We start from the raw sequence: 25234 nt of genomic DNA on the forward strand, positions 1-25234 counted from the left end.
GGCTCTCGCTGCCGAAGGTGCGCGTGAGGGCCCGCGGTAGAGCTGGCTTGACAGGGGCCAAGGGGAAGTGGGGGACTGTGCGAGGAGGCGCCCCAGAGCGAGTGCGTACTGGCTGGCGGGCGCGCAAGGCGACCGAAGGCGGTGGTTGGTGGGAGCAGCGAGCGACGAGCCCAGATACACTCTGGCGCGTGCGGGCGGCCGTGCGCGCTCCGCCGCCCGGGTCGGGTGAGGGGGGAGGACGAAGGGGGAAAACGCGAGGAGGGAGGAGTGGGAGGTGGGGGGGCACGAGGCGCCCTTCGCTCCCTCCCTCCCAAGGAGCTGCCGCCGCCGCCGCTCTGCCGCCGCCGCTCCCGCCGCCATTTTGGGTTCGCTTTGCGGAGGGGGAGACGATCCTCGTCTCGGTTGCGGGACCCGCCTCCCCTCAGTTTCCCCCGCTTAGCCCCACGCCTTTCCCCTCTCCTCTCTCGCATTTCCGCCAGTCCGCTCACCCGCTGGCCGCCTCCTGACAAGCGGGAGGGATCCGCTGTGGACCAAGGGAAGCGGAGGAGCCTGGTGGCGGCCGCCCCCTCTTCCCCACTTCCCTGCACTCTCATCTCTTTCGGCCTCGGCCTCTGACACGGTGAGTAGAACCGCCTGGGGAGGCCTTTGGGCCTAGGTACTCCCTCAGCGACTTAGTCCTTGGCTTCCTGGGAGCTACTGTCATCTCCCGGACCTGGACCTCCGGGAGAGCGGTGGTAAGGATGGGGGAGGGGAGAGTAGGGAAGGGGATCCTGAGCTTACCGGGAAGTCCCTCCTGGCGGGGGTGAAGGGGTGTCCCTGACAGGCGGACTCCTGGCTTGGGGGAGGGGGCGGGAAAGTAAGCGAGTGGAGGCGGAGTCGGCTGTGCCCCTGACAGGTTAGTTTGTTGTGGAGGTAGGATTGGGGCATCCCCCATAGTCCTGTTTGTTTCGTTTAAGGGATTAGAGCGGCAGGAGGAAAGATCTGAGGGTAGTTTACGTGTACGATCAGATATGTGGTGTCCCTGACACGCTGAACTGTATGTAGGAAGGATAGAATGATCTCAGTGTTACAAGTTTAATAAATGTTACTGGCTAATTTGTGCATTGAAAGACATGTTTTTGGTCTAGAAGACAGATGGTATGTTGGTGTATAGCGGCTGTGTTTGTGTGTGTATGCGAGGAAGGAAAGTGTTCCGGAAGAGTTTGCTTGTATTTGTATAAGTGTAATGGAGTTCCACTTATAAGTTAGTTTATTTTAAAAATAAAACTTGGGGTGTTCCCTGCTGGTTGATATGTATGTGTATTTTAGGGTTTGGGAGTGCCTTAATACTTGCTGGGAAAGAGAAGTCATGGCAGTATTTTAGAAATACAGCATGTAAATGTGGGGTCAGGGATGGGAGAAACTTGTCATAGCCAGTTATTCTTAAGAATAGTCTGTTCCTCAGAATAGGGTGAACTGTGTAGATGTGAAGGCCCAGAACATTTTTACTTGAACAATTACTATGAGGGTATAAAGAATGGATGGCCTTCTTGTTGATCTGAGTTTATATTAACACTTTATAATGGAATAAAGCTTTTTTATTGTTCAGAATGTTCTTGCAGTTTGTTTGTGATCCTAAATAAATCTTTGTGAAAATGGTGGGATGGGTGTTTCCTCCCATTTTACAAAATAGCAAATTGAGGCATAAAGAGATAAATTTTCCAATGTCATGTGTTAAATTGGTGACAAACTTGGGTCTATAACAGATATTTTGACTACTAATTCAGTAGTATATTCACCATACCATGGCGTCTTGGGAGGTCTTTGTCAGGCAGATCTGAGTTTATTGGAAAGATAGGGGCATATTGACTGGTTGGATGGTATTTGGTAGGGATCAGTTGTGTCAGACAGAACATAGGTTGTCCTTGCCAGGTTAGCCCGTGAGAAATGGGTATTCCTTGCCTCTGTTACTTTCTGCTTATGGAGGAAGCATAGCATTTCTGACACTTTAGCTTGTATGTTTGAGGGAGGCATGTTTAACTTGTACCATAGCAGCTACATGGGGGCTGACAGCTTAACTTTAAGGGAGGAAGGATCTTCTTTCATTCATTCAACAAATATTTGTTGAATAACTCTTCAATAAATGCTCCCTGCCTTGGGGTGGGAATAATCAAGGTGACCCTGTTGAAACAGCCTGGGTACATATGAGGGGATTTGTCTTTGACAGTGATAAATATTGAGACAGTGATACGTATTGAGTCGAGTGAGGCTCACAGGTCAGTGTGGAGTTGAAACTAGAAAACCTTCCTAAAAAGCCTATTCAGTTTGGAGGGAATTTAGATCTTCCAGACATTTTACTATGGAAGGATACAGGTATATTTAAGCATCTAACAGGGTGACCGGTTTGTGGTACAGTGTGCCACCTTTTGCATTTTCTTTTGGCATTTCCGAGTAAACTGTTTTTGGGATCTGGAATTGTTGATGTTTGTGCCTGTGGATATTGGAACTTTTTGGCTTGGCTGAAGAAATTCTTCCAGAGGCTAATTTTGTACTAAGGATCCCCTCTATGAATATGAGGGAAGAATACTTGAATTAAGCCAACTTAACTATTTCTTGGAAAATGGAATGTTTTTGATTTGCTAGATTAGCAGTTCTTAAAAGTTTTTTGGGGTCACTTATTCTTCTGAGAATCTGTTGAAAAAACCCTCACTGTAGAAAATGAGCATGAGCACAGTCGCACGAATTATGCATACAAATTTCAGAAACTTAAATTATAGTGAAGTATTGATAGAACCAATTTATATTCAGGTCTCATTTAAAAGCTTTTTTTTAAAAAAATAGTTTTGTTTGGGGGTAGAGATGTTGGTACGAGTTTCAGGTGAGAGGTTCTTTGACAGTGTTTGAGCATGCTGACGATAAGGAGAACTTTAAGATCTTTGTTTTTTATTCTTTGTTTTTTATTCTTTATTCTTTGCAGATTGATTTCTCCAGTGTTAATACATGATTCTGAATTAGGTGATAAGAGAATATAACACAAATGTTTATAGCTTTATTCTTTTTCATTATAATAATTTGTATTCTCAAACTCATCTCTTTCCAGTTTTGCATTGGGACTGAGGTGTTTTGAAGCTCATCTCCTGGCATTTATCTTAGTTATAACAAACATTATTGAGTTATTTTTATGCAGGGGACACAAAGATGAATAATATATGGCTTCTGTCCTTGAAGCTATTCTAATCCTGTTGAAGCTATGAATTGCATGATAGTGGGGGCTTTCTAAAGGGCAAGGTGGATTGAAGCATGTTCCTAGAAGTTGAGATTTCATGACTTAGTTGCAGAGAGGTTTTGCTATTATTCTTAGGAAGTTACAAAGTCTTCACATTCTGTATGCAACTTTGTAGCTTAAAAAATGTTTTAATATCATTTGATAATTTTGGGATGAAGAAACTCTGGTTTGAAAAGGAGGCAAATGTTGGTAGCATTCCTGATCTTGTCTTGGATATATTTCTATAGCGAGTTTATGTAAAAAGGTCTTAATGTCATTTTGGATATGCATGTATATAGACAACACTTACGGGATGAAATCCAGTAGCTATTTGACAGACTACCCGTGAATCTAGTACTGAAAATTAAAAGTAATTACTGAATTTTTAAAGAAAAGAAATTCAGAAAGGTGTTTTAAAAGTACAGATTACAGGATTCAGTAAGATAATGGAGATATCTTAAGAAAAATGGTCTGATTGTCTCTTTATTGTCATGTCCTCTGTGTAAGAATGTCATGTAAATTTGTGAAAAGTTTAATACTTTCTGTAATTTTTAACTTGGGTAGTTGGTTCATGGGTTTTTTTTTTTAATATGTCATATGTGTGTGTAGTGTGTCTATATCTGCATATGGATAACATATGTATATAGTCTCCTATAATGTTTGAGATACTTCACAATTTAAAAAAACAATGCTTGCAATAATTACAAAAAGTACACAGGATCTTTAAAGATCGAGAATAGAAAGTGATTTTCATGTCCTATTCTTGAGTTGTATTCTAAAATGTGGAGTATAACTTCCCTATATCTTGCTAATAAGCACTGTGTCTTTATAGTATTAGCAATACCACTTGAGCCTTTATTCTAAGTCTTCCATGCCTTACAAATAAAGCATCTGGACACATTCAGTCCTGCCTAAAATGATCTACCTGCACACAGTGGAAAAGTTTTACCATATGTGTAGGTGGTGCGTCTCCATTAAATAATTTCATATTCTTGAGTTATGCATGTTGATCTGAGTGTTTTAAAGGTAACATAACACCTTATATTACCTTATATTATAATCCACTGTGAGGTCTGCTTTGTGCCAGCCTTTCCAGAAGCATGAGATATCTTAACCCTGGCTATCGTAAGAGAGGGAAACGAAAGTAGTTTTTGTTTTGAGCTATATTGCTAGTCTTTTTAAAAAAATCATCCTTCTTTAAATTACTTGTAATTTATTTGGTTTATATTCTTTCGTTTGGAGAGGTTAGATTTTCATACTTATGATTTGTTGTCTTAGTTAATGGTAATTGTCATTTCATGGTTTAGAAATCACTTTCTTAAAAAAAAAAGAAATCACTTTCTTAGTGACTGTCTCATTGGGGGTGTTGATGGCAGTGTGATTTTTTTTTTTTTTCCTTCTATTTTTTGGCCACGCCACCCAGCTTGAGGGATCTTAATTCCCCAACCAGGGATTGAACCTGTGCCCCCTGCAGTGGAAGCTCAGTGTCTTAACCGCTGGACCATCAGGAAGTCCCGACAGTGTGATGTTGACACAACATGATAAATTACGGCTTCAAGTAATGATGAAATTTAACTAATAATCTTATTGCTATTTCAGAGTTCTGTTTCCTTCATTGAGCATCTAACTTTTTTATGTTTGAAGGGTATATAAAATTTTGTTTTTAGCATTAATAGTTTTTGCTTTCCATAGTTTTTAGTCATTTGCTCTCAGACATATGCAAGTTGATGACAGGAGTGTATACTTTTTTTTTTCATTTAATTTTGTTCCTTTTTTTAAGTGTGGAAAATTTCTAACATATACAGAAATGAAAAGAGCAGTATAGAGTTCTCATGTACTTAACATCCAGCTTCAACAGTTATTCACACCCAGTTATCACACTATATCCCATCTACTAGCCTCTCTTCCTCCTCCCTCGCTTTGCTTATTTTGAAGTGAATCTTCCAGATGTTATATCATTTCATCCATAAATTCAGTGTGTACATTCTTTTAACTCTTAAGTGGGGAATTATTTCCCCATAGTTAGGTTTATATAACTTTTCAAATAAACTATCTGATGATAGTTGGAACTACACTATTCATACCAAATACTTGCAATCTGTATTACCTGTCAATAGGAATTCCCTCTGCAAACTAAAAGAAATGAGCTGAATAGAAATTTACCTCACTGTCTTTGGATGTTTGCATTGAAAAATGCACTTAGTTGCTATGTTTCCTAGAAAAGTTTATCAGCTTTTTTCAAACACACGAGTGAGAAATAATGTCTCTTAGTTCTTTTGTTTGTTTTGTTTTTTTAGTCATAGTGACAAGATGCTAAAAACATTTCCTGGTTGCTCTTGGTTCCTCTTGATTTTCTAACTGGATCTAGTTACCACAATGAAATCAGATGATACTGGTGATGTTGAATAGGAGCTGAAATTGGTCTAAAATCAACTTGCTTTATAAAGAGAATGAAATACACCTTGTTTTGAGTTTTGAAATTCTGTTTGTGGATATTTGAAAATACATATCAAAAAACCCCACAAAATACATTTCATTGCTTAAACTGCTAAATATGAACCATGTTACAGAGCATGGTTATGATGAGTAGAAATACTGTAGAAAAAGAAAGTAAATATTTCTATTGAGTTATGAAGATGAAACAGAGTATAGAGATTTGAAGTGGTTGCCAGTAAAGTAGAATATAGATGTATATCCTTTCCTTCCAGAAAAGGCTGACAGATGAATGTGAATTCCATCACTAATGAAAATTTGGTCAACTTATCTTTTGTTATTTCTTTTGTTATAGTCCCACAGTAAATAAATCATGAATCTTTGACTTAATCTTCTTGTTTTACATTTTGTTCTGTCTTTTCTACACTTGATACCAAATTACTCCTCTCATTCAGTTTTTTTTTGCGGTACGCGGGCCTCTCACTGTTGTGGCCTCTCCCGTTGTGGAGCACAGGCTCCGGACGCGCAGGCTCAGTGGCCGTGGCTCACGGGCCCAGCCACTCCACGGCATGTGGGATCTTCCCGGACCAGGGCACGAACCCGTGTCTCCTGCATCGGCGGGCGGACTCTCAACCACTGCACCACCAGGGAAGCCCCTCATTCAGTTTTATTTGTCCTAAGACCACAGGTGGACAGTGTGTCAGATTATAAAGGAGCTATATCATGGCTTCTTGGTGTAAATGACATTGAGAATGTGGTAGAGACATTCCTTATGATAAGGTTTCTTAAATTCAGCACTGCTGAAAATGAAAGTCCTAGAGTTTAAATAGTAACATTTAAAGCTTAACAGGGCTTAATGGAGAGAATTTAAAAGATTGTCTTCGAAAGAAAAACTACTAATTCTGACATTTGAGAAAATGGAGGAGTGAATTAATCATGTATAATCATTATGGGTTGAACAATATTTTATATATATAATATATATATATGAGGATACAAAGATTGGAGAATAAGAATCTCAAACAAGTAGAGATTCCATGTATATGATTGATAACTAAATGGTAACACAAGTTGGAAACTTAAAGTTTAGGTGCAGAAGTGTATCAAAGAAAAAAGAGCAATCACCTTAAGACTGCAATTAGTTAGAGATTTAAGCTAATTATAAAAATAATTCTGAGTGTGTGTTTAAGGGGATAAAACCCCCTCAAATGTAGAGCAAATCAGCGTTTAATTTCTTCTGAACAGTAATTCTTCTGTTTGTTCATTGATTCATCCATCATTCAACCAACTAACATTTTTTCAGTACTTACTCCATTAGCATTTCTGTGCTTAGGTGTTGGGAAAAAAATTAGGATTTTTTTTTTTGGTTTGTTTTTTGCCTGAATCGAGTTGTGAATCTAGTAAGAGGAACATCATGTTAACAAACTTAATATATGATGTAATACATTTCTCCCAGGTAGAGAGGGGAGAAAGTTATTAAGTCTGTGGGGAGAAAGGAAAGGTTAGGGATGGCTTCTGACCAGTGGGAAGAGACAGGTTTTAAAGGATAAATATGAGTTATTCAGTAAGGTATAGCAAGAGCATTCTAGGTAGAGGAAGATCATCTGCAAGGGTATGAAAGTGAATATAACATAGCAGAATGAGTTCAGGGGACTGTAATTTGAATCACTATAGAACTTTCCACCCATTCCCCTATGATTTCCTGTGTCTTCAGTGCTATATAAGGTTGGCCTTTGTGCTTAGAGATCATCAAAAAAATAAAGATGGAACTATGTTCAGTACACTCTACTTACACAAAATAGTATATTCTTACAGTTAAAGGTAATTTTAACAAAGATTCAAATCAAGAAAATAATTGGTTCTCTTTTAGTTACTCAGAAAATTTTTACTAGAATACAGTCCTTCAGCATTTTAATTAATCGGGCCTTGTCTACAGTAGTTACCCAGGCAAATAAAATAATGTGTAATTGCTTTTCTTAATAATGAAAAATCTCGCAGCCTCCACATTGGTATATTTCTCCTCAATTTGTTGCAAATTTCAAATAGTGGTTAAGACTGTGGACTCTAAAATCTGATTGAGGGATTTTCCTGGTGGTCCAGTGGTTAAGACTCTGTGCTTCCACTGCAGGGGGCACGGGTTCAATCCCTGGTCGGTGAACTAAGATCCAGCAAGCCACGCAGTGTGGACCAAAAAGAAATCAAATTGAGTACGCTCAGATTCCAGTTTTGCTACTTACTATGTAACCTTTAGCAAAATACTAAAATACTTATCGTCTTTGGTTTCCTTGACTGTAAAATGATGGTAATACTTATAGCAAAGGATTGTTGGAGGATTGTATGAGGTAATATGTGTAAGTTCTTAGCATAATTTGTGTCATGTAGCAAGTGCATAATACAGATTTGCTGTTATTTCATTTCCTGAAAAGAGAAATTTTTTAAGGAAAGCAAATGACCTCCCTTATATATATTTCCTATAGGAGGTAAGAATATGTAAAATATATTTGTGAAAGTGTGTATAAACAACTTATTTACATGTATACATGTTTTTTCCTGATTCTTGGTTTATCTTATTTTCCTCACATGTGAATTCTACTTTTGTTTTTTTCCACTTAACTCCAGGTTAGGTGTTTGTGTTTGGCTTCATTTTACCTTCTTACCAAATCAAGGATTTGTCTCCAAAGTGAATAGGAATATATCTCACTGTGTGAATATTTTGGGGTGGAGAACCTTAAGTCTTTGAACAGAATTGGGTTTAGTTATGACAGTTCTCTTTTTAAAGCTGATCACAGGACTTCCCTGGTGGCGCAGTGGTTAAGAATCTGCCTGCCAATGCAGGGGCTACGGGTTCTCGCCTGCTCTGGGAAGATCCCAAATGCCGTGGAGCAACTGAGCCCATGTGCCACAACTACTGAGCCTGCGCTCTAGAGCCTATGAACCAAAACTACTGAGCCCATGTGCCACAACTACTGAAGCCCACACGGCCTAGAGCCTGTGCTCTGCAACAAGAGAAGCCACAGCAATAAGCCCGCGCACCGCAACGAAGACCCAACTCAGCCAAAAATAAATATATTATTTTTTTTAAAAGCTGATTAGTATTTCCTTTGATTTTTAGGAGCCCAGTGTAGTCTTCTAAAGCAGAACCCATCTCTTTTATTAAACCACCTCATTTGATTGAGAAAAAAGACCAACGTGTATTCACTGAGTGATTATTATGTGCCAGGCACTAGGATACGGTCACAAACAAAATAAGGTCCTTGGGCATTTTCCTTTTCCTTCTCCAGGACAAGATCTTTCAGTATTGATTTAACATATTGCTACCATCATATTACATGTGGTTCAAGCAAAACTCGTTCTTAAGGTATAGTAAAGATTTCTTGGGATACGTTATTTTATGCCAGAGCAAATCAATTCTAGGAAAAAATCTCTAACTCTTGAGGAATCTTTATCGTGTGCCTGTGTTTTATCAAGGCAGTCCATTGGACAGTTAGGCCTTTGGGGTATCAGTGGGTTAAGTCCTCTGTTCAGAGTCAGATAAAAACCAGCATTCTGCCTCCTATGCCTTCCAACAGAAGGCATTCAACAAGTATTGATTGTATACAGTTGGCCCTCCATGTCGTTCTGCATCTGCGGATTCAGCCAACCACAGATCGAAAATATTTGGGGGAAAAGAAATTCCAGAAAGTTCCAAAAAGCAAACATGAATTTGCCTCATTCCGTCAACTATATAGCATTTATATTGTAGTATTTACAGCTATTTATGTAGCATACACATTGCATTAGATATTATAAGTAATCTAGAGATGGTTTAAAGCAGCAGTCTCCCACGTTTTTGGCACCAGGGGCTGGTTTCGTGGAAGAAGATTTTTCCATGGATGGGCTGGGGATGGTTCAGGTGGTAATGTGAGCGATGGGGAGTGGCAGATTAAGCTTTGCTCACTCACCCGCTGCTTACCTCCTGCTGTGCGGCCTGGTTCCTAACAGGCTGCGGACCACTACGGGTCTGCAGCCTGGGGGTTGAGGACACTTGGTTTAAAGGATAGAGGAGGATGGGCTTAGGTTATATGGAAATACTATGCCATTTTGTATAAGGGACTTGAGCATCCCTTAGGTTTTGGTATCTGTAAGGGGTCTTGGAACCAACCACCTGCAGATACCGAGGGAGAACTGTACTTTATGCCAAGTACTGTGCTAAGCCCGGGGGATAGAGCAGTGAATAATGATAGGCAAGAATCACTGCCATCATGGTACTCACTTTCTAGTGAGTAGTAAGATAGAAATTGTATACATGGATATGATGTCATAGCATTCCAGTGATAAGTGTTCTGTTTTATTTTTTTACTATTTATTTATTTGGCTGTGTCGGGTCTTACTTGCAGCAAGCGGGGTCTTCGTTGTGGCACGCAGGATCTTTTAGTTGCGGCATGTGGGCTTTTAGTTGTGGCATGTGGGATCTAGTTCCCTGACCAGGGATCAAACCCAGGCCCCCTGCATTGGCAGCACGGAGTCTTAACCACTGGACCACCAGGGACGTCCTTCAGTGATAAGTGTTGTAAAGGAAATGTAAACAAGGTAAGGGGATATTAGGTAGTTAGGGAAGTCCTTTGAGGCAGTAGTATTTGAGCAGAAATCTGAATGATACGAAGGACCCCATGAATCTATCTGGGGCATAAGCATAAGTGCTGAGGCAGTAGTGTGGTGTATTTCAGAAATGGGAAAGAGCTGGGACAGAGTAAACAATGTGGGGAAGAATAATAGAAAATAGGGAAAAGAGGTAGCCAGGGCCTAGATAATGTAGGGACTTTTAAGACTTGACTAAGTGTCTAGGTTTTATTCTGGACTTGATAGGAAGCTCTTGGGAGGTTTTGAGCAGGGAAATGACTTGGGCTAATATATATACTTTGGAAGGCAACGGTAATGCAACCAGAGTGATCAGTTAGTAGGAGGTTGTGATATTTGAAGCAGATGATTAGGAGTTGAACCTAAAGTGTTATCAGGGAGATGGATTTGGGGATATATTTTGAAGGTAGTAGGGAGGATAACCTGGATTGGATGTGTGGTCTGAGTAAAAGAGTAAGTCAAGAATGATTCCAGTGATGGCCTTAACATTTGGATGCTATTTACTGAGATGACGGACACTGGGAGAAGCAGGTTGCGGGAATGCAGATATTAAGTTTGGTTTGGATATACTGACTTTAAGTTTTCTATTAAATGTTTCTGGTTGAGATATTGAGTAGGGCAGTTGGGTATCTAAGTCTCAAGGTTGGGGCAAATGTAAATTTGGGAGTTGATCAGTGTAGAGATGCTGTTTAGAGCCATGGGACTTCATGAGATTACCTGGATAGTGAATGTAGAGAAGAGATGAAGTTCTTGGACTGAGTTGTGGAGTATTCTTGACACTTACTAAAAATGCCAGGGTTGAAAGAATCTTTTGATAATTTTAGGGATAATACTTTGCTGACTAAGAAAACCTAGCAAGTACTAACTAGTCAAGACATAGAGACAAAAATAAAATGGTTGAGGAACAAGTTGCTGTTCTTTTATCTGTTAAATAGCTCTTTGTGTCGCAGAACTCAGAACACTCATTTTATGTGAAATTAAGAACCAGAGTGCCTATTTCTACTTGGTTACTCTGAAAAGATGGCCAGAATAGTCATTAGCTTCCTAGATATCTGTTGTGGAGGGCAACATAAGGTAAAACAAATAAATACAAGTTTATAAAGTAATGAATGAGGTGTCAAAAGAGATGAAGCTGCTTACTCATTAACAACCATTTCTAGCTTTGAAAATTTACAGAGTAAGAATGAGATCAAGTTGTCTCCTAATTTCTTATGTAGACTATCATTGGGCATTGTTATACCTTCCTTTTATTAAGCTGGTTTTTCATCTGTGCACTTAATTAGTCAACATACCTAACCTGCTAGAATACATTTGTAAGATGTAACTAATACTTGTAACTCTTAGGGGCTTAATATCATTTAGGTTGACTTACTGCATTTTGCAGGACATGTTTTTCTGGATGTGGATAAAGATCTATGTAAATACATTTGAGGTGTCAGAAATTGGAAGGAATAGAAATGACAGAGAACAAAAGCAATCACAGTGTATAGGTTTTTTGTTTTGGTTTGGTTTTTTTTTGGCTGCATTGGGTCTTCGTTGCTGCCCGTGAGCTCTGTCTAATTGCAGTGAACGGGCTACTCTTTGTTGCGGTGCCCAGGCTTCTCATTGCTGTGGCTTCTCATTGCGGAGCACGGGCTCTGGGCACGCAGGCTTGGTAGTTGTGGCTTGTGGGCTCTAGAGCGCAGGCTCAGTAGTTGTGGTGCATGGTCTTAGCTGCTCCACGGTATGTGGGATCTTCCCAGAGCAGGGCTGGAACCCATGTCCCCTGTATTGGCAGGGGGATTCGCCACCAGGGAAGTGCCTATGTTTTTTGTTGTTAAAAACCTATCAGGAACCCTCTTATCTAATGCATGAAACATACCCTCTTGCTTGAGCACATGACTTCACACTTGCCAATCCACCTCTACCATTAGGAAAATGTAGGGCCCATCTGTTGAATTGGCACTGTGCCTAAAGGCTGGTAGTTTTGGACTTCGTCAGTCCAGGAAAAGGAATTAATTCCAGAACATTAAGGGGAAACTTTTCTAGTAACAACATATTCCCTAGAGTTTTTCTGATCTCTTGTTGCTGTTTTACAGAAATCACCAGAGAATTGATCCATATCATGTATGGATCCTAAGTCTAAGTCAGAATTATCATTCGTATGTATTAGAGAGCCTGTTCTCTTCCGTGTAAATGGTGTCCTTAAGAAAATATTAACAAAAATTTCCAGATAGTTAGAGGCAATCTTCTTAAGTAGAATTGAGATGTTTAAGAAAGTAGTATGATTTGGGATTCAGATAAGCCTCGAGAAATATTTCTAGATGAATCTGTTCCACACAAATTTGGAAACTATTGACTGAGACTTAGAACTAGGTGATTAAAAGTGGCTACCTCCAAGTTTCTTGTTTCATAAGCATCTTAATTATGAATCTTACGGAATGACAGTTGCATTATTTACTTGTTCTTCAACAGGAATTGCATTTAAAAATGGACATAAACTCACATGGGATGGTGGTGGTTAGATGGTGGTTTAAGTAAATCTTTGCTGTACTGTCTGTTATCTGGCCACCTTCTTTTTCTCTTCACCATTTTGATAATGCAATAATTTCTGGAGAATCGTTAGTTAAAGCAACATACCAATGTTAGAATGGCAGACTGGGTATAAGAAAAGTAATTCTCCAAAATCAGTAAAATGGCAGCAAAGTGATAATCGTCTGTCTGTGACCCACCCTGATTGGCTTCCAGCATACAGTTACCAAGCCTCCCTAGCTATATCCCACACACGTCTCTGAAATGCATGCGATTTCTGAATCCAAACCTGACCATGTGCCTTGGCAGGACACACTCTTTAGCACTCTTCAAGATCCTGCCTACCTCTTTAGCTTTGTGTCTCACTGGGCTTCCTACCCTTGTGCTTCAGCTGTTTGGAACTGTCATCATTCCCATACACGGTTCGTTTATATCTCCATGACTTTCATGTTCCTCCCAGTGCCTGGCTGCTTAGAGAACACCCACCCAACTTCTGAGACAAAGTTCAAGTTGATGCTGTGAAGCCTTACCTGGGCACCTCCCCTCTTTTGGTGAACAGTATGCACTCATTTGTCTTTGGCATATACCTAGGAGTGGAATTGCTGGGCCACAGGGTAAGCATATTTTTATCTTTAGTAAATACTGTCAGACGGTTTTCCAAGTTGATTTTATGACTTTATAACTTTATCAGGCTCTACATCTTCCCCAGCTTTTGGTGTTGCCATTCTTTTAAATTTTAGCCGTTTTGGTGGGTAATAGTATTTCATTGGTATTGATTTGCATTTCACTGATGACTGGTGAGTTTAAGCAACTTTTCATGTGTGCGTTGGATGTTTGGACATCCTCTTGTGAAGTACCTGCTCTTAATACATATTCTGAATGCAATTCCTTTCTCAGATATATGCGTTGCAAATATCATCATCCAATGTATGGCTTCCCTTTTCACTCTCTAGGTGGTGTCATTTGATGAACAGAAGTTCTCATTTTTCATAAAGTCCCATTTGTCTTTTTTTTCCTGATCTAGTTTGAAGAGGCATGTAGTTGTGGGTAGGAGGAAATGGAGAATTACTTATTAATAGGCATAAAGTTTCTGTCAAGCAAGATGAATAAGCTCTAGAGATTTATTGTATAGCATTGTATGTATAGTCAACAATAGTGTATTGTACACTTAAAAATTTGGTAGATCTCATGTTAACTGTTCTTACCACAATAAAACAAAATAATAAAAAGATAAAGAGGTGTGTAGTAGGTGGCAGTCTATTGAATGGAAACAAAAAGGAGAGGAATATATTAAGGAAATAGCTAGTCAGTATTAAGATAATGGAGTTAGAAAGTACATCCAAAAGCTATTGGGTTAGTTTTCTCAATTTCATGTATATATGAACAAGACTTGAGAGGTGTGTGCTTATGGTACCTATGTATATTTCAAATCTTTTAAAAATATGTTTTTATTGGATTTGTGTTTAATTATAAAACTTACACAAATTCTATAACAGGGCAAGGAAAAAAATATTTATAAACAAGATTTTTCCCGTTTACTTCCAAACCTTTTCCCCTAAAATAACCAGTGCTATCAGCTGATATATAATCATTCATATTTATTTCTGTGTGCATACAAATACATGTTTTTTTCTACTCTTTACAAATATGAGCTGATGCTTGCATTTTTACTTAAAAATAGCATACATGGCTGTATATTTGTGTGTGAGTATATATATATTTAACTGTTTTTGTGTATGTAGCACATCAAGGACTGCTATAAGTATCCTTTTATTGGTGCTTTTATTTTTCTATGATAGAAAAGATTACTTTCCAAAATGATGGTGGCCACTAGTGGCCTCTTTCCCACCTTGCCAGTATTAGTTGTTATCAGTCTTAAATTTCAACCAAAGTGATGAGTGAAAATATCTTAATTCACACCTCCCTGACTACCAGTGAGGTAGATCATCTTTTTGTGTTTCTAATTATTTCTATGTCTTCTGTAATTGCCTGTGCATATCTCCTGTATGTCTTTTCTTACGTACTACTTTATAGAATAACTTTGTATGTTAGAGATATTAATCCTTTTTCATGTTCATTATATTTTCTCCCAATCTGTTGTTTGTCCTTGATTTTGTTTACATCTTACATCACGGTATATAATGCTTTTATGTAATCAAATTGGTCACTTATTTTCCTTTATGGTTTCTCGTTTCCTGATTTGCTTAAGGTTTCTCAACCATAGGCTATAGAAATATTCACCAGTACTCTTCAAGTGCTTTTATTTGTACATATAGCTCTTAAATCCATGAGGAAATTATTCTTTTTTTAATTAATTAATTAATTAGGCTGCATTGGGTCTTCGTTGCTGTGCCTGGGCTTTCTCTAGTTGCAGTGAGTGGGGGCTACTCTTCGCTGCAGTGCACAGGCTTCTCATTGTGGTGGCTTCTCTTGTTGCGGAGCATGGGCTCTAGGTGCACAGCTTCAGTAGTTGTGGCATGCGGGCTCAGTAGTTGTGGCACGTGGGCTCAGTAGTTGTGGCACACGGGCTTAGTTGCTCCGCGGCATGTGGGATCTTCCCGGACCAGGGCTTGAACCTGTGTCCCCTGCATTGGCAGGCGGATTCTTAACCACTGTGCCACCAGGGAAGTCCATGAGGAAATTACTCTTGTGTTTAATGAGGAATGGTTCTACCTTTGTCTTCTCCAAGTAGATAACCAGTTAGGTCAACATGCAACAAACATATATCAAATAACTCATCTTCTTGCCATATTGAAATCTGTTAATTGAAAAAGGTTTTTTCAGGACTGCCACTAGTCCATAATCTGTTTTTATGTAAACTAGGAAGGGAATCCCTTCCACAAGAAACTTTATTTTGATCTGCCAGAAAAATGTTAAATAGCTTTATTGAGATATAATTCATGTACTATACAATTCACTAATTTGAAGCATACAGTTAAGTGGTTTTTAACATATTCATATAGTTAATGCAACCATCTCCACTATCTAATATTAGAACATTGCATCTTGATACCCATAGTCACTCCCCACCCCAGGTATTCCCCTTTTACCCTAGCCCTAGGTAACCACTAATCTACTTTCTGTATGGGTTTGCTGGGTTTGGACATTTCATACAAATGGAATCTTACAATGTTGTCTGTTGGAACTGGCTTCCTTCATTTAACATAATGTTTTCAAAGTTCATCTATGTTGTAGCATGTATCAGTACGTCTGGCCCTCCATATCCATGGGTTTTACATCCGCACATTCAACTATCCATGGATTGAAAATGTTTGTTGGTGGGGGGCTTCCCAGGTGGCGCAGTGGTTGAGAATCCACCTGCCAATGCAGGGGACATGGGTTTGAGCCCTGGTCCGGGAAGATCCCACATGCCGTGGAGCAGCTAAGCCCATGCGTCACAACTACTGAGCCTGCGCTCTAGAGCCCACGAGCCACAACTACTGAGCCCACATGCCACAACTACTGACACCCGTGCGCCTAGAGCCCATGCTCCACAACAGGGGAAGCCACTGCAATGAGAAGCCTGTGCACCGCAAAGAAGAGTAGCCTTACTCGCCGCAACTAGAGAAAGCCCGCGTGCAGCAACGAAGACCCAACACAGCCATAGGTAGATAGATAGATAGATAGATAGATAGATAGATAGATAGATAGATAGATAGATAGATAGATAGATAGACAGACAGACAGAAAGAAAGAATGGGGGAAAGAATTCTGGAAGGTTCCAAGGAGCAAAACTTGAATTTGCTGCACACAGCTATTTATACAGCATTTACATCTTATTTACAACTATTTATGTAGCATTTACATTGTATTAGGAATTAGAAGCAATCTAGAGATGATTTAAATACATGTAGGTTATACACAAATACTATGCCATTTTATATAAGGGGCGTCAGTATTTTCGGATTTTGGTATTTGTAGGGGTTCTGGAACCAGTTATCCGCGGATACTGAGGGATGGCTCTACTTCATGCCTTTTCATTGATGAATAACATTTCATTGTATGGATAATGTTCCTGTGAACATTTGTGTACAAGTTTTTGTGTAGATAAAAAATTTTTTAATATTTTTATTTAATTAATTTATTTTTGGCTGTGTTGGGTCTTTGTTGCTGCACGCAGGCTTTCTCTAGTTGCAGCGAGCGGGCGCTGTGCTTCCTTGCTGTTTGCGGGCTTCTCGTGGTGGCTTCTCTTGTTGCAGAACATGGGCTCTAGGCGCGGTGGACTCAATACTGTGGCACGCGGGCTCAGTAGTTGTGGCTTGTGGGCTCTAGAGTGCAGGCTCAGTAGTTGTGGCGCACGGGCTTAGTTGCTCTGCGGCATGTGGGATCTTCCCGGACCAGGGCTCGAACCTGTGTCCCCTGCATTGGCAGGTGGATTCTTAACCACTGTGCCACCAGGGAAGTCCAAGATAAATGTTTTCATTTCTCTTGGGTATATGCCTAGGAGTGAAATTGCAAGGTTATGTGGTAACTCTGATTAGCCTTTTGAGTAACTGCCAGACTGTTTTCCAAAGCAGCTGCACCATTTTACATTCCGACTCCAATTTTTTCCCAGAAAAGTTTTATGGAAAATAAATATAATGTATTTACAATGTAAATGGTACCTTCTTGGAAACGACTCTTTTGTTTAGTGTATAACCAAGTGGATTGGCCCTGAGTTGACAGCCCTTAATACTGGTCAAAGTGTAATAATTCACTAATGAGAAAATCTTTCTGACGTTAACTTCTGCTTCCCTCCTGTTGCCATTTTAGAATTCCCTAAGGATAGAGTTCAATGTCCCTACATGTTCCTTGCAACCATGGACCCATCCCTCCTTTTTAATTTAATTTTATTTATTAAAAAAATATTTGTTTGTTTTTTTGTTTATTTATTTTGGCTGCTCTGGGTCTTAGTTGTGGCATGCATGCGGGATCTAGTTCCCTGACCGGGGATTGAACCTGGGCCTCCTGCATTGGGAGTGAGGACTCTTACCCACTGGACCACCAGGGAAGTCCCCATCCTTCCTTTTTTTAAAAAACAGTTGAAGTTACATATATTCAGTTTGTGTTAACTTTGCTTGTCAGGAAGAATTAAGTAAGCTTTGATTAGATTATCTGTCTGACAGTCGATGAGTATAGTTTTTTCCGAAGGATTAGCTTTGGGAATTCTTTCTGTGTATATTTTCCTCTTGTGGCTTACTAGTTATAATTTATGTCTGCTATTTCACTTTCCTGTTCTGAGTTTCTGAAGTAGTTTGTTGGTATAATAAGTATTTCTTTGGTCATGAGACACATTCTTTCCTCCCAGTTTAATGTTTCTGAAAGTAGGAAATAATACAACTGATAATTACATTTAATGTGGTAGTGGCTTATAAAAAAATTTCCTCCTGAAAATGCGGTCATTGATTCATGAAGCCTCTTAGAATCAGTGGCATCTTGGAATTTAAGAAATATATACAATACATAAATATAAAAATAGCTAGATTTACTGGTGATTAGTACTTTGAAAGTTAGGAATTGTTGGTGATTGTCCCTGTCTTTTAAATAAAGGGTTCTGTAGCTGAGTAAAAAAGCTTAATTTGTCCAGCTTTTTAAGTGTAGTTTTTGTTGTATAAGTCATTTAGGGACATAGTTTAAAATTTTTTGGTATCTTCATGAAGATATTTTAGCTTTTTCTGATTTCAGTGACTTATGTAACATCAGTGATTCAGTGGTTTAATGTAAAACATCTTAAACCAGTTAGGAAACTGCTTAGTCTTTTACTGGTGATATACATAGAGCTTATTTTTTAAGTTATAAAAGCAGTATGAGATTAAATAGTGTTTAGACAATTAAAATATCAGTTCTGGGCTTCCCTGGTGGCGCAGTGGTTGAGAGTCCACCTGCCGATGCAGGGGACATGGGTTTGTGCCCCGGTCCAGGAAGATCCCACATGCCGCGGAGCAGCTGGGCCCGTGAGCCATGGCCACTGAGCCTGTGCATCCGGAGCCTGTGCTCCGCAACGGGAGAGGCCACAACAGTGAGAGGCCCGCATACAGCCAAAAAATTATATATATATATATCTCAGTTTTTTAATATTTCAATTTTCATTTTGTCTGTTCTCTATATACGTGATTAAAAATATAGTAATATGCATGTTGGCTTATTCAGTCAATAGATACTTATTGAATGCCTTTTATGGTCCAGGAACTTTACTAAGGATATAGCAGTGATAAGGTAGATAGGATTCTTATTCTCATGAAACAAATGGTCTAGTATAAAATATGGATATTAAGCATATAGCTTACTGGTATGGTAAGTTTTAAGGGGCTTATTACAGTATGCTATATGACCCCCTAACAGGGAGATCTCCCCTGGTCTAGGGGGTTAGGAAATGTCTCCCTGATAAAGTGACCTTTAAGCTGAGATGGAAAGGATGAGTAGAAGTCATCAAAGAAGCAGGTAGAAAAGAGTACTAGGCAGAGAGAAGTAACTGTTCTCCTAGAGGGAGGAAGACAGAGACATTTGGGGAACTGAAAAGTACTTAGAACACTTGTATGTCACACATATGTTACTGCTTTGGGGGGCTTTTATTTGCCCCTGCTGTGCTTATAGAAGAGTGGGAAGAGTGTGGCTAGAGTTAGGTAGGGGCTGATAATAACAAAAAAGTAAACGTAAACACTGGTGTGTGTGTGAAGTACTTTTGTAAGTACTACTCATGTATTAGTTCATTGAACCCTAACAACAGTTTCTATTCATGGATGAGAGAACAAGGCATAGAGTGCCTTGCCCAAAATTAATATACCAGAACTGGGATCTGAGCCTGTGCATTCTGGATCCAGAGTTTGTGTCTTTAACTACTGTACCATACTGAAAATTTAAGTTATAAATTATGATTAGGATAAGGGACTTTTATATCCAAAGGTCAGTATGAAAGCATCCAAAGGTTTTACGCGGAGAAATGACATAATTAGATTATTTTTAAAATCATCCTTCTGGCTGGAGGAAGGGACTGGAGGAGAGCAAGGTGGATATACAAAGGAGTTAGAAGGCCACTACTATATTTTGGGTAAGAATTGTTTTTTTGGACAACTCAGTGGCAGTGGAATAGGAACTATGTGTAATCAAAAATTATTTACGTGGTTTTCACATGTTTTGGTGTTAGGTTGAGAAGTCAAGGATGATCCCCACATTTCTGTGATTACTTAGCTAATATGATATATTCTAAGAAATATTATGGTCATTTATAAGAATTTTAAAGAGCATGAAACCCAGGACAAATTAAAATGCACAATGAGCTATGAATTTTTAAAAGTTTTGTATAGTTAATTTATATCTGGTTTTGAATGTTGAGAAATACAACAATGATTACAGTCTCTAACTATGTTTAATAAAGACTGCAAAGGAAAATGAAAATTATCATAGATGAGTCAAGCTAGATTTTACTTATTTTAAGCTAAAAATCTGCAAACATTGTTTAGTCTGCATTGTGGTAATTTTAGATATGTACTTATCCAAAAAAAAATGTTATTTTTACGTATTAGGGAAAGTTAATAAGATAAATTACCTTTCTTATCAAGTTAAAACTAAAACTTATAAAACTCCTTTTATTTTATGTTCATATGTTGTCATACTGCCTCCCTCTGTATATATCATGTGCCTATATTTCCATCTGTCTACTTGACCTTTCTACTTAAATGTTTCACAGGCATCTAAAATTAAACACATTTATTACTGAACTCTTGATCTCCCCTTCTGTGTCATTCTGGCAAACAACTTATAGAATGCTAGCCCCATGAGGGCAGGATTTTTGTGTTTTTTTGCAGTGCTATGTAAGTTTCTCTTACATAATGGGCACTTAGTAAATATTTGTTTAAGGAGTGTCTAAATGGTACCACCATACAATTCTATGATTGCTCAAGTCTTCATATTTTATTTACCTCCCCTCCTACTTCTTACTGACAAATCATATCTATTATACCTCTAAAATATCTCTTAATCCATCCATTCTTTAAAAATTTCCAGTGCTACTACCTAATCTGTCAATCTTTTGACTGTTATTCCAGAATCAGCTTTTACTATTTTTCTAATCATTCTCCCACAGCAACCAGAGAAGTTTTCTTAAAATGTAAATTGTATCATTACTCTCCTTTACAGAGCTTCTTTTTGAATTCCATATCTTTCATGTAGGCCAACAAGACCCTCTGCAAGCTATTTTTGTTTAACATTCCATTTTCGTATTGTGCTGTTCTCCATTTGGTTTACCTACTGTTAACCTTTACAGTCTCAGGGAGTTTTTACACCCACTGTTCCCTATTTTTGGATCATTTTCACCTCCACATTTTGCCTGGCTATTCCCTGGGTCTCAGTTTATAGTTACATGTTTTTCTAAGATATGTTCCCCGCCCCTCCACGTTTCCTTGATATACTACCTCACATAGTAGTACCTTCACATTTATTAGGAGTTATATGTATTTGTGTGATCAGTCATTCATTTGTATCCCCTGCTAAATTTGAAGTTCATGACACCAAGGACTATATTTGTATTACTTATGACTATATCTACAATGGGTATCACAATTCTCAAAACATATTTAGAGACTGTGAAAATATTTATTGAATGGATGAAGGAATAGATTAAGAATGGTGAATCCATAAAGGAAATGGTGGACTGGTTAGAGAGGTAGTTGGAGAGCCAGTAGAATGTGTGATCATAGCAGCCAGGTGAGAGTTTCAAATATCAAATATGCCAAATGTAGCAGAGAGGAGTAATAAGATCAGGACTAAAAATGATCTTTGGGAGGCAGAATAACATAGTGTTTAAGAGGAGCCAGGCAGACCTAGACTCTACCTTTTATTGGCTGTTAACTTGTCTTTTCATCTCTAAAAAGAGAAGAATAATAGTAACTACCTCATGGTGATTGTGAGGCTTAAAATGAGATAATCTGTATAAAACTTTTAGCATAGAGCTTTGCACATATTAAGAGCTCAGTAAAACTTCGGTATTTTTATTATTTTTAAATTGCGAATGCTAAACCCACTGTAAGGACTCAATATTTGTAGTACTTAGAAAATATATACAGTTGACCCTTGAACAAAACGGGGGTTAAGGGCGCTGACCCTCCAAGCCGTAGAAAATCCACATAGTCAGCCCTCTGTATATGTGGTTCCTCCACGTCTGTGGATTCAACCAACTGCAAATCATGTAGTACTGTAGTGTTTACTATTGAAGAAATCTTCATTTAAGTGGACCTGTGCAGTTCAAACCTTTGTTGTTCAAGGGTCAACTGTAATTAGCAATTTTCTAAAAAGTTTGTTCATAGCGAAAATGATCTGGGAAAAAGGGCTTCATGCGGTAGATTAATGTTAGTTTCCCTTGTATTTGGGCTAGACTGTTTTGGATTGTTTCAGTGGTTTGAAAATGTTAATCCCAAAGTTGCACGTGAGATGAATGTTGAATTTGCCTCTTTGAGCGTGAATGAAGAGATTCTTGCATTCTTAGTTCTGTGTTTCTCCTTGCAACTGTGTTTTAAATTGAATGTATTATAGTAGGAACCAGAATAAGTTGTGTAACAACATAGCATCCTTGCCCCTGGATGGAAGACCTAGATTGTATAGATGCATCTTTCCAAAAGCTGAAAGAATATCATTCACAAAGAACATTGCTTTGAAAATTCAAAAACAACGTCTGGCAGCTGCTGTAGGGACTGCTTTTCAGGCAGTTTACATTTAGTAGATAAAAGCATTCTTTGTTGTGAAGTATCTTCAGAACTTGGATTTATCTTTACTAGAAACACTTAAATTTGGTATGTGGAGTTTGCCAATCATGATTTTCCAGTCCTACTGCCTAAGTGGATTCGCAGAATATGCCCAAAGGATACTATTCTTTTTTCTCCTTGATCAAGTTAAGGAAACGTAATAGTTCTCTATTCCTACATACATTTCTAGGGTAGTGATCAATATTTTCAAATTAATTTCCTTTTCAGTTTATTGATACTCTGCTATTATTTAATAATCTGTGTCACTTGGTTTCAGTTTTTTCCATTTTAAAAATGAAGAGAATCATGCTCTCCAAACCCTTCTCTGGAATGTTTTGAGAGTGAGTAAGTGCTGGTAAAAAATGCTTTGAGTTCTTCGGAAGAAATACAGAAATTCTACTTTATATATTTATAAATATACATTAAGACTTCTGTAATTCTTTCATTATGAAAATCAAAAATTATAGGGAAAATTTAAAATGTGTGTATTTGTGAGTAGTGTATGTAAAAGTAGTTGTTTTTGTATAAATTATTATTTGTTTTTATTCCAAAAAGGATTTATTTTAATAACTAACCAATAAGATATTTGGCAGGTCCATCAGTTCACCATTAGTAACACGAAACCCTGGATGGGCATTTGAATTTAAGAAATAAGAAAGAGGAGGGAAAAAACTAGAAAAGGAATAAATTGAAGCCAATAACATGTAACCCACATAAGGCATGGAGTTAATTTAAATATTTATTGACTACCACCTATGTGCCAGGTACCGTTCTTGATGCTAGAATAGTACATTGAACCAAATTGACAAAAATCCACTTCCATGTGAACTTTACATTCCAATGGAAGCGTGTAGACAATAAATAAATATATTGTACACCAGATGGTGAAAAGAGCACAGGAGAAATAAAACAGGATGAGTGTGAGAAGAGGTGGGATGGGTGTTTTTCTATTTTGTAAAGGGAATGCCTCTTCTATAAGTTATATTTAGGCAAAGACATGATGGAAGTGACAGAGCAAACCATGCAGTGATCTGGGGAAAGGGTTTTCTAATCAGGTAGAATAATAAGTGCAAAGGCCCTTAGGTAGGAGTATTTTCATTGACTTTGAAAAACAGGAGAGTACCTGTGCCCCTCCCCCCCTTCTTGGAGCTAAGTGGGGAGACTGGTAGGAGATGGAAGAGAAGTAGAGGGGATTGTAGGGAATTTAGACCATTGTAAAGACTTTGGCTTTTACTTTGAGTAAAATGGGAAGCCATTGAAAGGGTTTTTGAGCAGAGGAGTGACATGATATGATACAGACTTTAAAAAGATTATCCTGCTGTTGAGTTGAGAAGACTATAAAGAGATACAAAGGCTGAAACGAGGAACCAGTCAGGAGGTTATTGAAATAAATAGTACAGGGCAGATATTATCAGTTGGATCTGATTGGTAGCTGTCAAATTAGTGAGAAATAGGTTCCACATATATTTTGAAGGTAAAGAAGACTTTTCTGACCGAGTGGACATATGGGGCATTAGAAAAAGAAAGGAATCACAGATGATTAAAATTTTGGTCTAAATATTTCTGGTTGGAGTTTCATTTATTGAGATGAGTAAGCCTGTGGGAAGAACAGATTTGGGGAGCTTGGCGAAGGTGAATTGACTTTGGACATGTTAAGCTTGAAGTGCCTAATTATTAACTATCTAGTCAGCGTGTCAAGTAGGCATTTAAATATATGAATCTGGAGTTCCAGGAGGGGTCTCAGCTGTTCTCTGTCTGGAGATAGAAATTTTTGAATCATCTGTGTTAGATGGCATTTAAATTCAAAAGACTGGATCTGGTCATTTAGAAAGTTAGTGTAGATAGCAAAGGAAAGAGCATGCCCTGGGGGCACTCCAGTGTTTATAGAGTTAGGGGAGAAAAAGAAGAACTGGCAAAGAAGACTCCTTAATCAAACACTTTAGTACTTCTGCACTGAAGTGTATGACTGTTCATAGAAATTGTGGTAATTAAGACCAAAATGGATCCAGATCAGGTCAGGTCACATTTTGTCACTAGGGTGTTACAAGAAAACTTTTGATTTTCAGAGTTTTGAATTTCAGGATGTGAACACATCGTGGGGAAGATAGGACTTTGTACTTTTAAAGGAAAGAAAGCACATGGCACAGAAGCAGAAATGAACATGATTTGTTAGGGACAGTAAAAAAACAGAATTTTTAAAAAATATTTATTTATTTCGCTGTGTGGGGTCTTAGTTGTGGCACGCAGGATCTTTGTTGTGGTTTGCGAACTCTTAGTTGCAGCATGTGGGATCTAGCTCCCTGACCAGGGATCAAACCCGGGGCCCCTGCATTGGGAGCTTGGAGTCTTAGCCACTGGAGCACCAGGGAAGTTGAAGAAAACTGAATTGACTAAATCATAGAGGATGTGTGTTGGGAAGTAAGGAAAGATTAATTTGAGAAGTTAGAGCCAGATTATGAAGAGCCTTGAATGCTATTGTGAAGTGTTAATATACGAAGTGGTAGACAACAAGAATAATTGTCATATGCAGTTGATTTGAAAATTACTCTTTCAGCTGTTTGTGTGAATGAATAGAATAGGAATACACTTTAGTCAGTTGGCCAGTATTTGTTGAGTAACTACTTAAAATGCTGCTAGCACTGCTAATAAAATCGTCGGCACCTTCTATTGAGCCTTGCTGAGTGCCAGTCATGGGGCTGTGCATTCTACTTAC

The 25234-nt window shown here is 38.6% G+C and overlaps 2 protein-coding genes and 1 pseudogene across 6 annotated transcripts in view; 1 reads left to right on the forward strand and 2 right to left on the reverse strand.

The window, feature by feature from the left end:
* LOC112401720 (uncharacterized) overlaps nt 1–613 on the reverse strand; it is a 776-nt pseudogene extending 163 nt beyond the window's left edge.
* The window catches only part of DAP3 (death associated protein 3), a 31947-nt gene extending 31148 nt beyond the window's left edge, over nt 1–799 (reverse strand). Inside the window, exon 1 of the mRNA XM_024748121.1 lies at nt 781–799. The gene's annotated coding sequence lies outside the window, so the exon portion shown is untranslated. The remainder of the gene's footprint in view (nt 1–780) is intronic.
* The window catches only part of ASH1L (ASH1 like histone lysine methyltransferase), a 210802-nt gene that overhangs the window by 284 nt on the left and 185284 nt on the right, over nt 1–25234 (forward strand). The window contains exons 1-2 of one of the 5 annotated variants that reach the window (XM_024748116.1): nt 93–225; nt 13266–13419. The exons of 1 other annotated variant lie outside the window; for it this stretch is intronic. The gene's annotated coding sequence lies outside the window, so the exon portion shown is untranslated. Of the gene's footprint in view, nt 1–16; nt 620–13265; nt 13420–25234 lie in introns of those variants that run through there. 3 more of the 5 variants (XM_024748115.1, XM_024748117.1, XM_024748113.1) reach the window with 3 other exon arrangements.

Source organism: Neophocaena asiaeorientalis, unplaced genomic scaffold (genome assembly GCF_003031525.2).
Source record: "Neophocaena asiaeorientalis asiaeorientalis breed wild unplaced genomic scaffold, Neophocaena_asiaeorientalis_V1.1 scaffold76, whole genome shotgun sequence".
Lineage (NCBI taxonomy): Eukaryota > Metazoa > Chordata > Mammalia > Artiodactyla > Phocoenidae > Neophocaena > Neophocaena asiaeorientalis.